Source organism: Cuculus canorus, chromosome 1 (genome assembly GCF_017976375.1).
Source record: "Cuculus canorus isolate bCucCan1 chromosome 1, bCucCan1.pri, whole genome shotgun sequence".
NCBI lineage: Eukaryota > Metazoa > Chordata > Aves > Cuculiformes > Cuculidae > Cuculus > Cuculus canorus.
The window spans coordinates 14,372,907-14,390,124 of record NC_071401.1 but is presented as its reverse complement, the minus strand read 5'-3'; the positions used below and the strand labels follow the sequence as shown (position 1 = coordinate 14,390,124).

The 17,218-nt window shown below is 37.4% G+C and overlaps 1 long non-coding RNA gene across 2 annotated transcripts in view; it reads left to right on the top strand.

Annotated features, from left to right (window-relative positions):
* The window catches only part of LOC128850928 (uncharacterized), a 62,768-nt gene extending 55,004 nt beyond the window's left edge, over positions 1-7,764 (top strand). Inside the window, exons 5-7 of one of the 2 annotated variants that reach the window (XR_008448170.1) lie at positions 3,886-4,370; positions 5,263-5,346; positions 7,578-7,764. This is a non-coding gene — a long non-coding RNA (uncharacterized LOC128850928). Of the gene's footprint in view, positions 1-3,885; positions 5,347-7,577 lie in introns of both variants that reach the window. The other variant, XR_008448169.1, reaches the window with a different exon arrangement.
* The last annotated feature ends 9,454 nt before the right edge of the window (positions 7,765-17,218 follow it).

Genomic DNA, 17,218 nt, shown 5'->3' with positions numbered 1-17,218 from the left:
TCATTTGCAATAGGCATATGTTGTACAAGAATAGTATGGAGGATAACACATAAACCTCTCTCCAGTACCTAGATTATATAAAGACAATTCTGTTAGTGCAATCCTAGAAAGTGAAAGCATGTAGATTTTGATGACAGCTACAGTATTGTGCTTTTGGTAGAATGACTAATTCTCGCCTGATCTTTGCTTCTGCCTCTGCTTAGATGAACTATGTTTTTCCAGCTTTTGCAAAATTTTTTATTTCCGTTCCCATTTTGTTCACAAAATCTTTCTTTCCAGTACACCCAAATGTGCATGGCATCTTACAGAATCATAGAACCAAAGAACCATTAAGGATGGAAAAGACCTTTAACATCATTGAGTACAACCCTTAATCTACCACTGCCAACTCCACCACTAAACCACATTCCTAAGAACCAGATCTACATACCTTTCAAGTATTTCCAGGGATGGTGACTCAACCATTTTTCTGGACAGCCTGTTCCAATGCTTGATAATCCTTTTGGCAAAGAAATTTTTCTTAATTTCCAATCTAAACCTTCCTTGGTACAACTTGAGCCTGTTTCCTCTCATACTATCAGCTCATATCTAGGAAAAGAGACTGACACCCATGTCGCTAACAACCTCCTTTCAGGTAGTTGTAGATAGTGATGAAGTGTCCCATCAGCCTCCTTTTCTCTAGTCTAAACAACTCCAGTTCAACCACTCCTCGTAAGATTTGTGCTCCAGACCCTTCACCAGCTTTGTTGGCCTTCTTTAATATACACTCCAGCACCTCAATGTCTTTCTGATAACGAGAGGCCTAAAACTAGAACACAAGATTCAAGGTGTGGCTTCACCAGTGATGAGTACAGTGAGATGATCACTTCCCTATTCCTGCTGTCCACACTATTTCTCATAAAAGACAGGATGTTTTTGGCCTTCTTGGCCACCTGAGCACAATGGTCATCAACCGACACTCGCAGGTTCTTTTCTGCCAGGTAGCTTACCAATCAGTCTTCCGCAAGTTTGTAGAGTTGCATGTAGTTGTTGTTGTCCAAATGCAGGACCCCCTGCTTAGCCTTGTTGAACCTCATACAGCTGGCCTTGGCCCATTGATCCAGCCCATCCAGATCATTCTGTAGAGCCTTCCTTCCCTCAAGCACCCAACTTAGTGCCACCTGCAAACTTACTGAGGGTGCACTTGATCCCCTCATCCGGATCATTGATAAAGATATTAAACAGAACTGTCCCCAATACTGAGCTCTGAGGAACACAACTTCTGACCGGTAGCCAGCTTGATTTGACTCCATTACCACAGAATCTCAGAATAGCTTGGTTTGTAAGAAACCTTTAAAGGTAATCTAGTAAATATCCATCATATTCTTTATCAACAGAAATCAATGTGCTGAATTAATTTGCAAAACGTAAATTGTAAGGAAAAAGGAACTAGCAAGATTTTATTTAAAAAAAAGTTGCTAGGATGAAACAATAAAATGATGAAGTTGCTAGGATATTAAAAAAAAAGTTAAATCTGACTAAGAAGTCATTTGAAGAATCAGTGCAAGTGAAGTGTCTGATAAAACATGTTTTTTAATTGTTTGAACAAAATGACTTTGGCTTTCTCAGAATAATTTCCTCAAGGTGATACTGTGGTTAAAGACATCACACAGTTTTAACTCCTACCTTCCTCTGGGGAGTATCCATTTGTGTCGAGGTTGATTTGTCCTGTATACTAATAAGACATTTGAGAAAGGATTTAGACACAGAGTTGATAAACAGATGCACAGTGGCATTGTTTACACATCCTGTGATATCTGGTTTTACGCTCACAAGTGTGGTCTGGTACTTTCTCTGCTTGTTTCCAGAGTTCAGTCTGCAGAAACTGTGAAAGTATTCAAGTTTTTGGCATGAAGGCCCATGTGATATACAACTATTCCATCTTGCAAAGGAATAACTCAACTAGCCTTTCTTATACAATCTTGTAGAAATACAAGGCTGGAATTACATGTGATCCTTGCACAAAATCAGAGAAAGCGGAACCAAGAGCTGTCACTTGCTTTCCCTACCTATACCCTCTGGTGCTATGTTTGGTGGGACGATAATGATAGGAAGCTTTCACTGCTTTAAATGAGGAATAACTCTATCGAATCAGATCCATACTTCCTTAAAACTGATATAAGCAGAGGGAGAATCAGATTGGCATATTTACCTTGCACTTATGGGAGGTTAATTTTGATATTCTTGACTCTGCTGCATAAGAGCTATCTCCAATAATTAACCATTCCAAACTGCAGTACCTCACTGTGATACTGTAGGATTCATTTTCCATTGCAGACAGCAGGAGGATCTTTCACAGGATTTCTTATGATGTAAGTGCTGCTATGTGACTTGTACAAAACTGCAGCGCTGTGAGTCCAACTGGGCTTAAGATGTAGTTAAAAGAATTTTTAGTACTGCTTTTCCTGTTTTAAAGATAATTCAGATTTAAAAAGAGTGAAGAGCAAATAGCCAAACAATCTTTATGTAGGTCATCAGAAATGATTATTTAATTTAGTGACTGAATAGTAGTTTCCCTTCAGAGAAAAGGAAAAGATTCAGGAATTTTGGCTGAAGAGAGTCTAGAAAACCAAAATTCCCAGTTAATAATATAACAATGTAATTCAGACTAAGCGTACCTTCCAAGTCTATACATGAAAGTCTATAGTCTTTTCCAGAAGAAGAAATGCTCTCCAGTTCTTCAGTTCTAAGTGATTCCTACTAGACAAGATTTCAAGATATGAAGTCCTCTGTTAAATTTTTAGTACATGAATTGTCAGTTAAAACTCCTATTGAATACACTATGGGCTTCATCCAGATTCTTTCCAACACTGTGGTAAGCTTGTTGTTATGTGATTTTTATAAGAAAAATTTCTTTACATGGCAACATATACATTTAAACACCAAAAATTTCTACTCAAAATTTACTTGTGTGAGTCTCAGAGATAACAAAGCTCCAGGAAGACTGGCTTAACAAAATCAACGCTGCCTGTTTCACAATATTATTACGAGCTTTTTGTGGTTGTAATCTTGTTATTTGTTGATAATTTTTATTCTCAGTTTTCATTCACTTTATTACAGAATCATGTAATGGAATTGAGGAGGGAAGGCACCTCCTGAGATCACCTAATCTAAGTCCTGGGCTCAAAGCCAGGGTCCCATGGAACAGATAACTCAAGGCTGTGTATAGTCAGGTTTTGAATCTCTCTGATCTCTTCCATTGCATGACTACTCCCAGAAGAAAAAAAAATGTTTAATTTTATGCTTAAATAGAATTTTATGTATTTAAATTGATGCTCATTGCCTCTTTTTTCACAGGGCACCACAAAGAAGAGTTCAACTCCACCTTTGCTATTCTCCCTCCTCAGGTATTTCTATACATTAATAAGATACCCGTGACCTATCTCTTCTTCAGGCTGATCAGCCCCAGCTCTTTCATTTTTTCCTCATTTGACAGATGCTCCAAGCCCTGAATCATCTTCATCGCCCTCTGCCACTCCATTGTATGCGTGCCTCTCTTACGTTGGGAAGCCCAGTACTGGACACGGAAGTCCAGATATGTCTCACCAGTGCTGAGTAGAAAGGAAGGATCACCTCCCCAATGTAGGAATGCAATCCTAAACATTTCCACAGGCAAACACAAATTCTCTCAGGTCTAAATCTCATGAACTCTTAGCTGACCTCACAGTTTTGTAGCCTGTTTTATGATTTATGAAATCTATTGGAAGAGTATTTCTTATGGACAGCTGTGGGGCATTCTGCAATCTCACTACATGCTTTCTGATTAGTGTTCATCTTTTACCAACAGGCAAAAGAGAATAAGAATAACCAAAAGGAATAAGACCTCTATTTTTTTTTTTTTTCCAGGGAAAACTCAAATTAGATAATGACGCAACCACAAGAAGTGGAACTACACAACCTCCCTTTGTATTCCTTCACAAAATTCCGTTCAGTATAAATAGGGTTTGAAACAGCAGGTAATATAAGAGGAACAACATGTATAGCTAATATTCATGCTCATCTTGGCAGCATGTTTCTTTTATTTCTTAGTTAGTTTCTCCTTTTACTTTTTTCTTTATCTTTCTGTTTTTTCTTTTACTTTGTTTCTCTGTTTACTTTTATTTCTCCTTCCTTATTTTACTTCCCACTCACCATTTTCGTTCAATGCTCTGCCTGCTGCTCCCTGTGTGGAGCACTTTTGAATGCAATCCTCTGTGCTGATTTGACAGAGTCGAAATGCAGCAGGGGCACCTGCCTCGACGTGGACACAGAACTCCAGAAGTATCTCACCAGTGCTGAATAGAAAGGAAGGATCACCTCTTCCATGTAGGAATGTAATCTTTAACTCTCAGGTCTGTATCGCATGAACTCTTAGCTGACCTCCCGGGGGTACAGAGCCATACAAAGCATCTTCTATTCTTAGATTCTGTCATGAAAGCTATATGCAATCCTACTTTGCTGGATAAAATACTTGAAGTATTTGTTGTGTTTTATCAAGATTTATGTCCTAACAAATGTATTTTTTTCTCCCAGCACTTTATTTAGGTTTGAGTGGGTTGGATTTTTTTGTGCAAAAACCCTGTAAAACCTACCTGGACATTCTGCCAAACTAAAAATACTAGCTATTTTTATATCAGAGTATGTTTGCCGCTGGTGATTAGCTAGAGAATAAATTAGTTCAAATTACAGGATTTTAGGAGAAGTATGCGCTATGGATTTTACAGAAAAACAGCCACTAGCTTTTGTAGAAGTTATACAAGCAAGACAAAGGAAAAATACTTGACAGAATTAGCAATATTACAATCATAAATGGATTTTTTGTTACTGCTGCAAAGGGGAGTGGTAATATAGATTTATCTCTCTAGGGTGACTTGTCGCAAATGGCAGGTCACCTTTTATTTGCCATCTTCACAGCAAACCTCCAAACATCTGAATAACACAAAAAATTGTGGTTGCTAGGAGATTTGAAAATAAATTATTGGATATAAAAGGTGGCAAGAATTATTCTTGGTAAATTAATGTGTTTGACAAGGAATAACTAATAACATTATTTATTTTACTTTTGGTAATGGCTTGAAAGCAGATGGGGAAGGAAATAAGATAAAATACTTATTAATTATTTTAACCAGGAGATATTCGTGATATGAGCAGAAGCTTTCAAGCATCTTTGCTAGAATAGTTAGCTCATCCGAAACTTTTGATTTGCATTTTGTACTTTATTGTTGTTGTTGTTGTTGTTGTAAGGATCCTGAGGACCCGTGCCCTCATTCGGATTTGGCTGTGTGATTTTGGAGGCAGCTTTGCAGTGGACTGTTGGCTCTTGCATTGGTAAGTACTCAGCAACTTTAGGGAGAACCTATCCCACTTCTTCTGAGGACACTTTAGACTCAGCCTTCCCTGTTAGTCTTTGAGGTATTTTGCAGGTGGCTACTCAATTCTGACTCTGATTGGACTTATTGACTTGTCATTCTGGCTTGATCTCAGACTTGCCTCACTGCAGTCACATTCATCCTAACTTAACATATCTCTGTTTTCACTGGATTGGGTGGTTTATTGCATTCCCAGCTTCCAAGCCCTTTGTCCTCTTATGCTGGAGAGTTCTGGGTGGTTTGGCTTTAATCACATCAAAAGCAGACACAACATTTATTAAAAATATTAAAAGGCAGGACTGTGAGATCTAATACAAAACAGAGGGAGAGAGCTTCTGGGAGTGACAGGAATTTTAATGCAAGTTGCCTTTTGTTTCAGAGGAAATAATGGCAGAGTGTTTATTAGGGAGAAAAATCTCGTTTATTCAGATCTTGGCACTGGATGACACTTACATGGGCAAACAGATCATGGAACCATAGAATGGTATGGGTTGGAAGGGACCTTAAAGACCGTGTAATTCCACCACCCCTGCCATGGGCAGGGACACGTCCCACTAGATCAGGTTGCTCAAGGCCCCATCCAACCTGGCCTTGAACACCTCCAGGGATGGGGCAGCCACAACTTCCCTGGGCAACGTGTACCAGTGTCTCACCACCCTCATGGTGAAGAAATTCCTCCTTCTGTCTAGCATAAACCTGCCCCTCTCCGATTTAAAGCCATTCCCCCTAGTCTGATCACTACATGCGCTTGTAAAGAGTCCCTCCACATCTTTCTTGTAGCCCTTTCAGGCACTGGAAAGTCGCTGTGAGGTCTCCTCGGAGCCTTCTCTTTTCCAAGCTGAACAACCTCAACTCTCTCAGCCTGTCCTTGTATGGAAGGTGCTCCAGTCCTCTGATCATCATTGTAGCCCTCCTCTGGACCTGTTCCAACAGTTCCATATCCTTCTTATATTGAGGATTCCAGAACTGGACACAGTATTCCAGATGAGGTCTCACAAGAGTGGAAAAGAGGGGCAAAATCACCTTCTCAACCTGCTTCTTTTGATGCAGCCCAGGATATGGTTGGCCTTCTGGGCTGTGAGAGCACATAATCGGCTCATGTCGAGCTTCTCATCAATGAGCACACTCAAGTCCTTCTTCGCAGGACTGCTCTCAACCATCACATCATCACCTATCCTGTATTGAAATTGTGAATTGCCCCAGCCTAGGTGTAGGAACTTGCACTTGGCCTTGTTGAACCTCATGAGGTTCACACAGACCCACTTCTCCAGCTTCATCCTCTGAATGACATCCAATCCTTCTGATGTTGCAACGGCACCACTCAGCAAGGATGGTTGGTAACTGATCAGCTGCAAAAGGAGTTGCTGTTGCACTGGTCCACAGAGTGGTAACTTCAGTGGGACTGGGCGAGCCTCAAAACACAGGTCTGACCAGTTCTTATAACCCAGCTGGCTTCCTGATGACTCCAGCGCATGCATAATTCATAGCTTTTGACATAGCTTAAGTAAATACAATATATCTCCTGAATATCTTAACTACCTTCAAAAAACTGTTCTACATGGAAGTTAACTCCATCTCAGCCAGAGCCAATACACCATTTCTGCAGGAAGAGTTTCTATTGACCATTTGAGGATGTCTTATTTGTGCCCAATCTGATCCCTCCTCATGCAGGAACTGCATAGGAGTGTGTCTGCAGGGATAGGACAGGTTCTTCACCCTGGAGAACACTACTTTTAAGAATGGACCGGACACAGCAAGAGCTGCCTGCGGGAATCTCTAGAATTGCCTGAAATTCCCACCTGTAACAACTGGTCAAGTATTTTCTTGTAATGGTTCAGCCAATCACCAAGCTTCAAGCTGGTCCTTTGTCTCAAATCGGTCCATTGGCACATCCCTGTAGATGACAAGCTTCTGGACCACCCAGGAAATTTATGACTGATGTGCATGTACATCCATTCGAAAACATCCTGACTAGGAGAAACTTTTAGGTTTCTGAATGCCAAGTGAGTGGTTTCTTCTCCAGTGTTTAAGATATACAAAACCTGCAAACAGTGGTCTACTGCATGGACGAGGATAGGATGGGTTTTAATAATAGTTTTGAGTCTAACGCTGTGTCTGACAAGACTTATGTTTTAATAAGGGAAACTACTAGCTTGCATTCAAGATAGTAAAGTTTTTTTTTTCTTCTAGAAACATCTTTCATTCTGAGAAAGAACTTTCAAGAATTTTTCTTTTTCTTGTGAAGAATCTGCCAATTTGCCTAAGATGTTCACTTTTCCTAAGGACGCTGAGAAATAAATGGAACTAAATACTGTCATTCCTAAGCCCCTGAGTTCCTAATGAAGCTGATGCTTAATATTTTGGCTAGCTCTATGGACTGTGGACTGGATGTAATACAGATTTGGTAACAAAAATAATAAACAGATTTTTCCTTATAGATATGCTCTCTGTTTCATTAACCTGTTGCCTTTCTACCAAACTCTCACTCACACTGGGAGTTCATGTTTGGAAAACATTTTCTGTACTGCATTTTTACTTCCTACCCTGAGTTGTTTCAACAAACTGAAGCCTGTTTGGACAAGTGTAGTTTAGTCTACAGTTACTATGAAATTACTGGTGGAAATAGTAAACAAAAATATTTTTTTTAAAAAAAGTACATATTAGAACTTATCCAAATCAATCCTTAGTATTTTTTTTTCTGTTAGGCACATGTAAAATTTATAATCTCCATTGAAATCTTATTATTAAATAAAGGTTAGGGTTCAGATTTTTTAAAATCAGAGTGGGAAGACTTGTTCCATAAGAAGTGTATCCTATGAAATGCAGAATTTTTACATATGGAAAATTATGCTGATAGAAGGAACAGTGCTCTTTATTTAAATCCATTGGGCATCTGTTCAGAAATAAATGGAAAAAAACTGTTCATGAGTCAGTGTGTAGGTTGTTTAATTTCTTTAAAAGGATTTAGTAAAACCATAAGGCAAATAAAGACCAATTTGAGATGACATTTTAGCATCTTTGAACCATGAAAAGGAAAAGACAAAGTTCATATTTTGAGCAAATATGTCTCTAATTTATGGAGAAATGTATATGCATACCATTTGCTGTAGTCAGAAATCTGCTACACTTCATGGATGCTGTGGTTTTCATCTAGTGTTAAAATACCACTTACAGAAAAATAATACCACCACCTATGTACTAGCTTTTTGGAAAAGATTTTTATAAGCTGGTTGTATTAGGAGGAAATATAGCTTAAATATTCTTTATTTGAAATACACAGACTTGATACAAGGGTGATGTCCAGATCTTAAGGGTTCTCTGTAGGGAATCAGAAGTTCATCTGCATTATTTTATACTGTCAGACAATAGATAACAACATATTACCCAAAACAGAACAAGGTTTCCATTCATATTTTGTGCAAGAGAAATCTTTCACTCAAGTCAGGTACGAGGCTGAGAGAGTTTGCTGTGAACTTGGGTTTCTGTCCTGGTCTTCTCTATGTTTCACACTGGAAAAGTCCTGTTGAATTTGCTAGGAATATTTGTCATTAAAGCATCTGTAGGGCTTGTGCCAATACATTTTTGGTGGATAAAGGTGATGACTAGGGAATAAAAAGTATGTGCATCTAATTTAATAAAGAATCTCATCATTTTAAAGTCTTCATTTTGACAATTTCTCACTCAAATTTCAGAAACAGTCGAGCTGTGACATAAACTAGGATGTTTTTATTAACTCTTTATATCTGAAAGTGAAAAATTTAACCTATCTTCAAATTTATTACCTAAGGATCTTAGTGCTGGCAATCTTTCCTTCTGCACCTCATTGTCAGGAGAATATTAATTATCTTGGTAACACCTGCAAAATGATTTGAAGATGAAAACCACTATGCAGGTGCTAGCTCCTTGTATTATTGGATATTGGATACAGAGAATCTTAATTATTTTGGAAAAAAAAACCCATGAATTGGGAGGAAAATTGTTATGTTTTAGTGCTAAGAGTAGAGGAATTAATGTAATTCTGAATTATTGAATACATTATTTTGTTCCCATTATAATCCTGCAGGGTATATTTTTAATATATATCTGGTTTTACATCACTTGACTCAAATGACTACTATTATTTTAGTAATTATAAGTAATTATATTAGTATTAAGATACTAACATTGCAATGTTGTATCTTAATGCTGTAACAGGATCCCACTGTCAGACACTTTGCAGCCAAAGGATTTTCTGTAACCCAAAGAATTTACATATGAGTAGCCATAAAATGAGAAACATGAGAGAATGATGAATTTGATGAATTTGAAACAAAGGCAGTCTTACTCTACGTGCTATGTGTATCTCATCAGAATAGCTACTCATGTCATCTGGGTTTGGGGATTTACAGTGTGGAGTTTTACATATGAACTGGTCACCTCGAATCCTTTTTTCAGATCAGTGGGCGAAAGAGGCAGGCAACTAAAGTGACCTGGTTTGAAATTGACTTAAAAATGAAGCGGTTCTTGCCCTTGAAATGTTTTTCTCTGCATCAGCTCCAAAGGGAGTCTAGCTTTGTGTCCAGACACTGTGAAAATAACTTGCAAGGATCAGACTATACGATAGTTTGGAGGAAGACTGGAAGGAGAACAATACAGTGCTCTCAAGGATGTTTAAAAGCTCTGGAATGGTTCCTGAATTGCACAGTGGAAACTGATTCAGACAGGTGGATTATAGGAAAGAACCATAAAACTGAACAATGACTACATAGAATAAGTCTACGGCTCTGGTTTTGTGACTAATTTGTATATTAGTTATTAGAAGTAGATTAGATGCAAATGACTAATAAAAGCCATACAGCTGGTGCATTAATTGATGTTATTCTACAAGACCTAGAAAGTGCCTCTTAGAATACTACAAAAACCCAGCTGACACTGTTTATGAGTTTATTTTCTCTCTGTTTGTTTTAAAGATTTTTCCAGGAAAGAAGGACTATCCCAAAGCATAAGCATAAGCCATAGATGCATATAGGTTCATAAGACAGATACCTTACCAGAAGATGTTTTGGTACTCCTACCTCCTTTCAGGGCATTCCAGTTCCAATATCAGATTTTGCTGGCCTTATCCCACCAGATATGATTAGAAATTTTCTTCCAAGACAAATCCATCTGTTGCGATCTCTTCACAATCATTAGCTTGGTTTTGTGTATATCAGTGTTTCCTGTTTATTGGTTCTTTGAATAAAACTTACCAGTGAGGCAATTGTAGTACAACAAATCTTGAATAAAACTTATCAGTGAGGCAATGCAGTACAACAAACCTTGGTCTTTCATTTCCCTCTGCTTCTTATTTGGATGGCCTTGTAAGGGTTAAGATGAATTGCATGACCTGCTTGGAAAACTAGCTTTGTTCCTAATCCTTTGTGTGAGGAAAGCGGCAAAGGGGTTGTGGTGAAGGCATTGGACCTGGCTGGTGGAGAGGGAAAGGGGCAGAGCTCTGGGATGTGCTACAGTGGGGGTGTCTGCTCCACCCTTCAGAACTTTCAAGGAGAAAGGATCATCTCTCCAGGAAAGAGTAACCACAGCGTAGGGCTGTGCTTAACACAGACGGTCCCATTTCTGAATTTTCTTATGAAGACTTATTGCTGAACCGTTGACACTTCACCGCAATGACTAATGCACATATACGGCAAGGCTGGAAACATTGTCCCGGTGTGACCGAGGTAACAGCAGAGGGCACTCAGTGATTCTTAATCTTTTACCTTTCAGTGTACCTTTCTCACCCAGACACCGCTGTGTAATTGGAGTAGAGCTGCTCCTGGGGTAGAGCATTTATAAAAGCATAATTGCTAATTTCTTACTGCACATGTTGAGGTATAGTCTTTCAGTGGGGGGCTCAGATCCTATCAAGAAATTTCTATCATCAGTAGAGGGAGAGTCATGTGAATGAATCCCACAGCATGTTAAAAATGCTGTCATTTCTGCTTCTAACCACTGCACGCTTCCTGTTTATTTTTCCTGCATTGTATCAGTCTGCTGTAACGCAAATCTGGCACTCGGTTATTTGTGTTTAGCAGCAGGATCTCCAGGTTAGTTCCCTGCTTGGTGCTTTACGTTAATCCACTTTCTGGCTGGAAAAGATGTGAAATTTACTCAAGAACGAAATTGTGTTCCACATCGTTACACTGTTCTCATTAAATCTATTATTTCCGCATCATTGCCCAAGAAAATACCCGATGCGAGAATCCTCTGAGAGTTCACTTCCCTAATTCACAGGACAATTACAAAATTGTTTTTGCCACAGTGGGAAACGTTGACTGCTGAGTCACTTAAATTCTTGCAGTGCCAGCTAATAAAAAAGAACACTATTTCTTCTTGTAGAGCTAGAATGCAGCAATGCAGCCAGAGGATAAGAAAGGGCTTGAATTTGACTTTTTTTCCTTTGTTTTTTTGTTTTTTTTTTTTTTTCATTCTGGAAGAAAGTAAGATTTCTGGAATAAAGAAATGAGATTTTTTTTGTGTTTTTTTTTTTTTTTTTCCCGAAGTTGTTGTCTTTGTGTTAAATGAAACAGATGCAGTTTTAAGTCAAGCATCCCATTTACAGATATGGAGATGTAGTGTAATATAGATAAAATATGATCACCCCCCAAACTATTGTATTCCTCACCATCCCTGATGGAAGAATAAAGCCTCTCATGTCACAATTTTTAAGACCATATTGACACATATTAAAGCTTTAGCAACAAACTCATGGGATTTTCTTTCCACATTCTCTTTCGTTATGAGCTAGTTATGAAAAGGCACAGAAACATATTCCTACCTGTGACAAAGATTTGAGAATTTTTGCTGGTATTGAAAATGGCTGAGTAATCCCCCCACAAGGAGCTGAAGAAATCTTACTCCAAGCAGCTGTATGGACTACAGGCTAATCTGTGTCATTCTGAGCAGAGACACAATCAGCAGAAGCATGTACAGATCCAGATGAAATGAGTGGCAGAATCTAGCTTACTGCTTTGGATGAAGAGTCACGGCAGCTTTGACAATTTTGGGCATCTTATCTTAAATTTTCCATGTACAAGGTTGCTGGAAAAGTATAATATGCCTGCAAGGTATATTAACTTGAATACATAATTGCCATGAGACTGTTATTTGATTTCTCACCAGAACTGATTGTAATGATGGCACAGTGGTCTTGAGCCTGGTTTCTGTAAAGAACGCAATAAATTATGAGGTTTTCAAATAGTCTAATGACAGAAGCTGTGTAAACTCTAGATGTAGGTAGAGAGTTTACTTTACCAGGCAATTAGTTTTAGTTATTCAGATTACTTGAAAAGACCAATTTCTCTTCCAGAGGAAAACTGTGGGATTATTACTCTTAAACTTGAAATAGGTAAATATGGAAAATTACAATCCCTGAATTAGACATCCACATGAAAGCTAATTGTCTAACTGATGCTTGTAGAGAGAAACATAGTATTAAACCAAATCTTGTTTCAGTTAAAGAGAGGCAGCTTTGCTGAACCCTGTCTTTGCCCCATGTCTGTAAAGCAGCATTCAGTGACCGTCCAGATGCTGCCTCTATGCTGTGGATACCTGACGTAAAGGAAGAAAATGCCTGTCAGAATAATTAACAGAATCATAGAATCATAGAACATTTTGGGTCGGAAGGGGCCTTCAAGATCATCTAGTTCCAACCCCCTTGCGATGGGCAGGGACACCTCCCACTAGATCAGGTTGCTATTTGGGAAAATGAGAAAGTAATTTGCTTCTTCGCTATTTCCTCTTAAAAAGATGACTTACTGCACAAATTCAAGTCAAAGTGAGAAAAAATATTGCATTATGTAAGCAACTGGAACAACTGTTCCTGAAAAAAAAAAAAAAAACAGACAACCCTAAAAGATACTCAGACAAGATAAAAGTTGCACACCTGTTTGAATAGGTAAATCTCTTCCTGCTCTACATACACGTATTGTAACCCTGTGGATATAAAGCCTGTGCTCTGTACTAGTAACTAGTAACTCAGTCATCGTACTTTGAAAAGCAGTGTTTCCCCAGAAAAAAACTTCTACAGAGTTTTCAGATCTCCAACAAAGTTCCTTAAAAATAACCTATTTGAGGCTTTTCATACAGTCTGTAGGATGAACAGCAATTTATGCTTCATCTTATTTTAATTCTTTAATATTTATTTTTTCTATGTTTCTGTAACACATTCAGTGCTGCAGAATAATAAGAAAGCTGCTTTGAAATGCTTTTGATATTCTAAATGAGGGAAGCCCATAAATATTTTAGTACTGGAGGTTTTTGCAACTGCTGTTTTTTAACACATCTAGTAAATTCCAGCTCCTGCATATTCCACTCTCTAGGGTGATGTGCAATATGTCAAAAATATCTGTCAGATTTTATAGGTCTTAAAAAGTAAGCAATTCAAAATTGTTGATAGACTGGAGGCCTTAGTGAAGCTAGATGAAAAGAAAGGGTCATGAATATGCTTGTCTTCTTTCAACTTCCACAGATATATTTTCATCTTCACAGTTACATTTTATCTGACATTTGTTAATGACCAGTTAATGTTTGCAATGTTGACTGAGGAGGCAAGGAAAGTAATAACTCAGTGAAGGTTAAACAGACTCAAATTTATCTAAAAACTTAAGTCAATTGACAAAAATGTTCTGACTTTGTTAGGAAATCAACCCATTTTGTAAGGTAAAGCTGTCCAATTATTTATTAAAATCATATGAAGCAATGTAAGCTGTAATGTAAGAATGTAAGAACAATTACACTGTCACAACACTTTATGGCAAACTGCAACTGCAACATAAGCCTAAAGGCACTGCAATCAAGATTTGTACAAAGGGATGAGATTTATAAGGGTGTGGACTTCGATTAGAAACTTACACCACCACCTGGTCTGTTTAGTTCTGAACAATCAAGGTTTTCTTTGTAAATTAAGAAATACAAAGTACACTACTAGCAAGACAATGTTTGAAGAATGTGAAACACTTTTCATGAAGTCAGATAATATATTTGGAAAAAAATAGTCAAGAAAGGCAAGAAAGAAATTTAAAGAACAGTTTGTATATCTGAACATTAATCTTTTCTTTTCCTAGCAGTAGCAGCTTCATAAAGTCTATTGCATCTACTTACAAATGCTGCCCCATTGGTACACTTAGGTCACTGGGCCGTATCCCTTCCTTATTAAGATTTCTAGAAGCTGTATAATTTAAGGTAGTGACAGATTTCTAGTTTATATATTTATATAAAAAATGATTCTAAATCTATTGTAACTCTCTTTAATCTAGTGGAGAGCAATTAATCTGGGCAAGGAGCTGAGGAAATGTCATAGTTTCTTATCCTTGCTGTACCCGGTGCTTCCTCACAGTTTTCTTATTCCAAGGAAAGTTTTTCTTACTTTAAAGTATGCAAAAAACTCTTCTGTACATGACATCAATGCACATTAACCTGGAAGAGATCTCTCTACTGTCACCCATTCATAAAGTTCACCTATTTGGCCAAGGTGTACCATGTTCAGAACAGTGATCTAATGCCTCTGAAATGCGAGCATAACTTTTTAACTCTAAATTGTCACTTATGATTATTCTTTACTTCTCTAAAGACTCCCACAAAGTAGCAGAAATTTGATTGGCCCAGAAATTATATTGGCCCAGCATTTAGATAGAAAATTTCAGTCGTAACTTAAATCTTCTCTCATCCAGGAAATCACTTTCAAAAATCTAATAAAATTATCCTATTAAAGGGCAGCAATAGAATAAATTATTTCTTAGGAGGGAAAGCAGAAATATATCTCTTTCTGTCTTTTTAACTGATCTTGGCATGCATTTGAAGTTCAGCAGTAGTTTCGGTAGAAAATATCGTATAACTTTACTAATGTATTTGGTAAATATTAAAGTATGGCTTTAGAGCTTACCACATAGATATTATAATTAAGGAATTGTAACTATAAATACTAAAACCCCACTTTTTTTCTTTTTACAAGTTAATTTATGCAGTGTTCAACATCCAATGTAGATTAAACCCTTGTTTGAAACTGTACATTTATATTTCTTCTAAATTCTTAAGAATAACTATCCCATAGATAATCAATATTTTTTTGTCCCATTTTGCTGATATTCCTTAGATTTTCTACTCTGGTAGGAGTATAGACAGCTGACTTTTCACTCCATGGTGAAGAGTTGTACTCCTGCAATAGTTCATAGGTGTTTTCAGGTATATATCCTTGTAAAAAACAGCCTTTTGATATGAAGAGTGGGAAAGAAATAAAGATTCACAAAAATAACCCTAAAGTAGTGTCCTAATGGTGTCATATTCAATGAAGAGTATGTAATTATAAGCAAGGAAATTATCATCTTGTCTAATACATCCCTGTCATGGCTCTGAGATAGATTCCTTTTAGCTATTTCATCTATTTTACTTATTGTGTCTTTTACCTGAATTCGTTCAGCAACCCTTTTTATTGTTATAATTTTCTCGGTTGCTTTACTATGGAGACCTATTTGAAATAAAAGTTGAACAGACGATATTTTTACATGATCAGAAGCTCGTTGAAACTGTATAATACAGGTTAGTTCTCATTTAATGACCACTGGAGTGTTTATTTTAGAGTGACAATTTTATTTTAACTTTATTCCTTCATTTAAGGAAACAGTATTTTGTCTACTTTTAGTGCTGTTTAAGGGAAGAAAACATATTTTAAATATTACAGAGAAACACTTTTCATAGGGAAAATCAATGTCACGAAAATAAAACATCCAGTAGGAATGTATTATTTTATGTAATGCTTTTATGGGAGAAGTTTATTAATATATAATTTTATACTTTATTTGGGATGTTTAAACCTTTTCTTTACAAATATTTAATGCTATCCTGTATGATACATAACAAACCAAAATCACATAAATTCACATTACTATTGTAATAACATTTTTTATGTTATTAAACGACACATTGTAGCAACTTCAAATTTGGGGCCATGAATGGAGAATTTTCCTTAACCTTCCCATTGAGTGAATACATCCAAAGTTTTCATTTATAGGAATTCTGGTTTAAATTTTAACATTTCCACTTGGAAAGGGTGCAATGGTGCTGAAGTATCTCAGTCATGCTCTTTCCTCACCATGTGGGTTATTGCAAATTCAGCAACTGAAGCAGTGGTTAATTTGCACTTGTGACTGGTGTGGTAGGTGTTTGGTAGAGCCTCGCTAGACATCGCCCTTGGTTGCACTATGATTTGGAAATCTCAGGACCGCTGGCTCTTGCAAGTGGGGAACTACTTATGAATCAATGATAGGAAAAGCTGAGCGTACTCAGACCTCCTTTACATGAGAGAGGCTCAGGATGTCATTAGCTGCATTGTGCTGTTGTTTCTGTTATTGACTCGGTGGTGAAGCACACAGACCAGACTTAATGATACATGTTCATATCTCCCTCGGCTGCTCAAAACCATTTGGTACTTTCTATGACAACGAGGTTTAGAAGACCAGGCAATTTAAATATATGTGTTGTTGGCAAAGGATGTTTAATAGCTTATTTGATTTTTTTCTCGAGGAAAAAAGGAGTAATTTGTGTCTGCAAATTGTATCTGGGATAAAAGAAATGAAGTTAGGACCTTACTTTTTAAAAGCTCTGTTATAAAAGAAATGAAAGTCTTATAAATTCAAGCTTCTCCTGTCAAAATCTCAGCAACGCTACCACTTGAGGAAAGCTGGTTTGGAATGCATTGTAAGGTGCTTTCTTGTGCAGACAAAAATACAATCCATGAACCGAAGCTCTGCTGCTCTGAGACTCCAGCGTACAACACCACCTCATCAGTCAATTTGTAGCCATTTTCAAAATCTTTT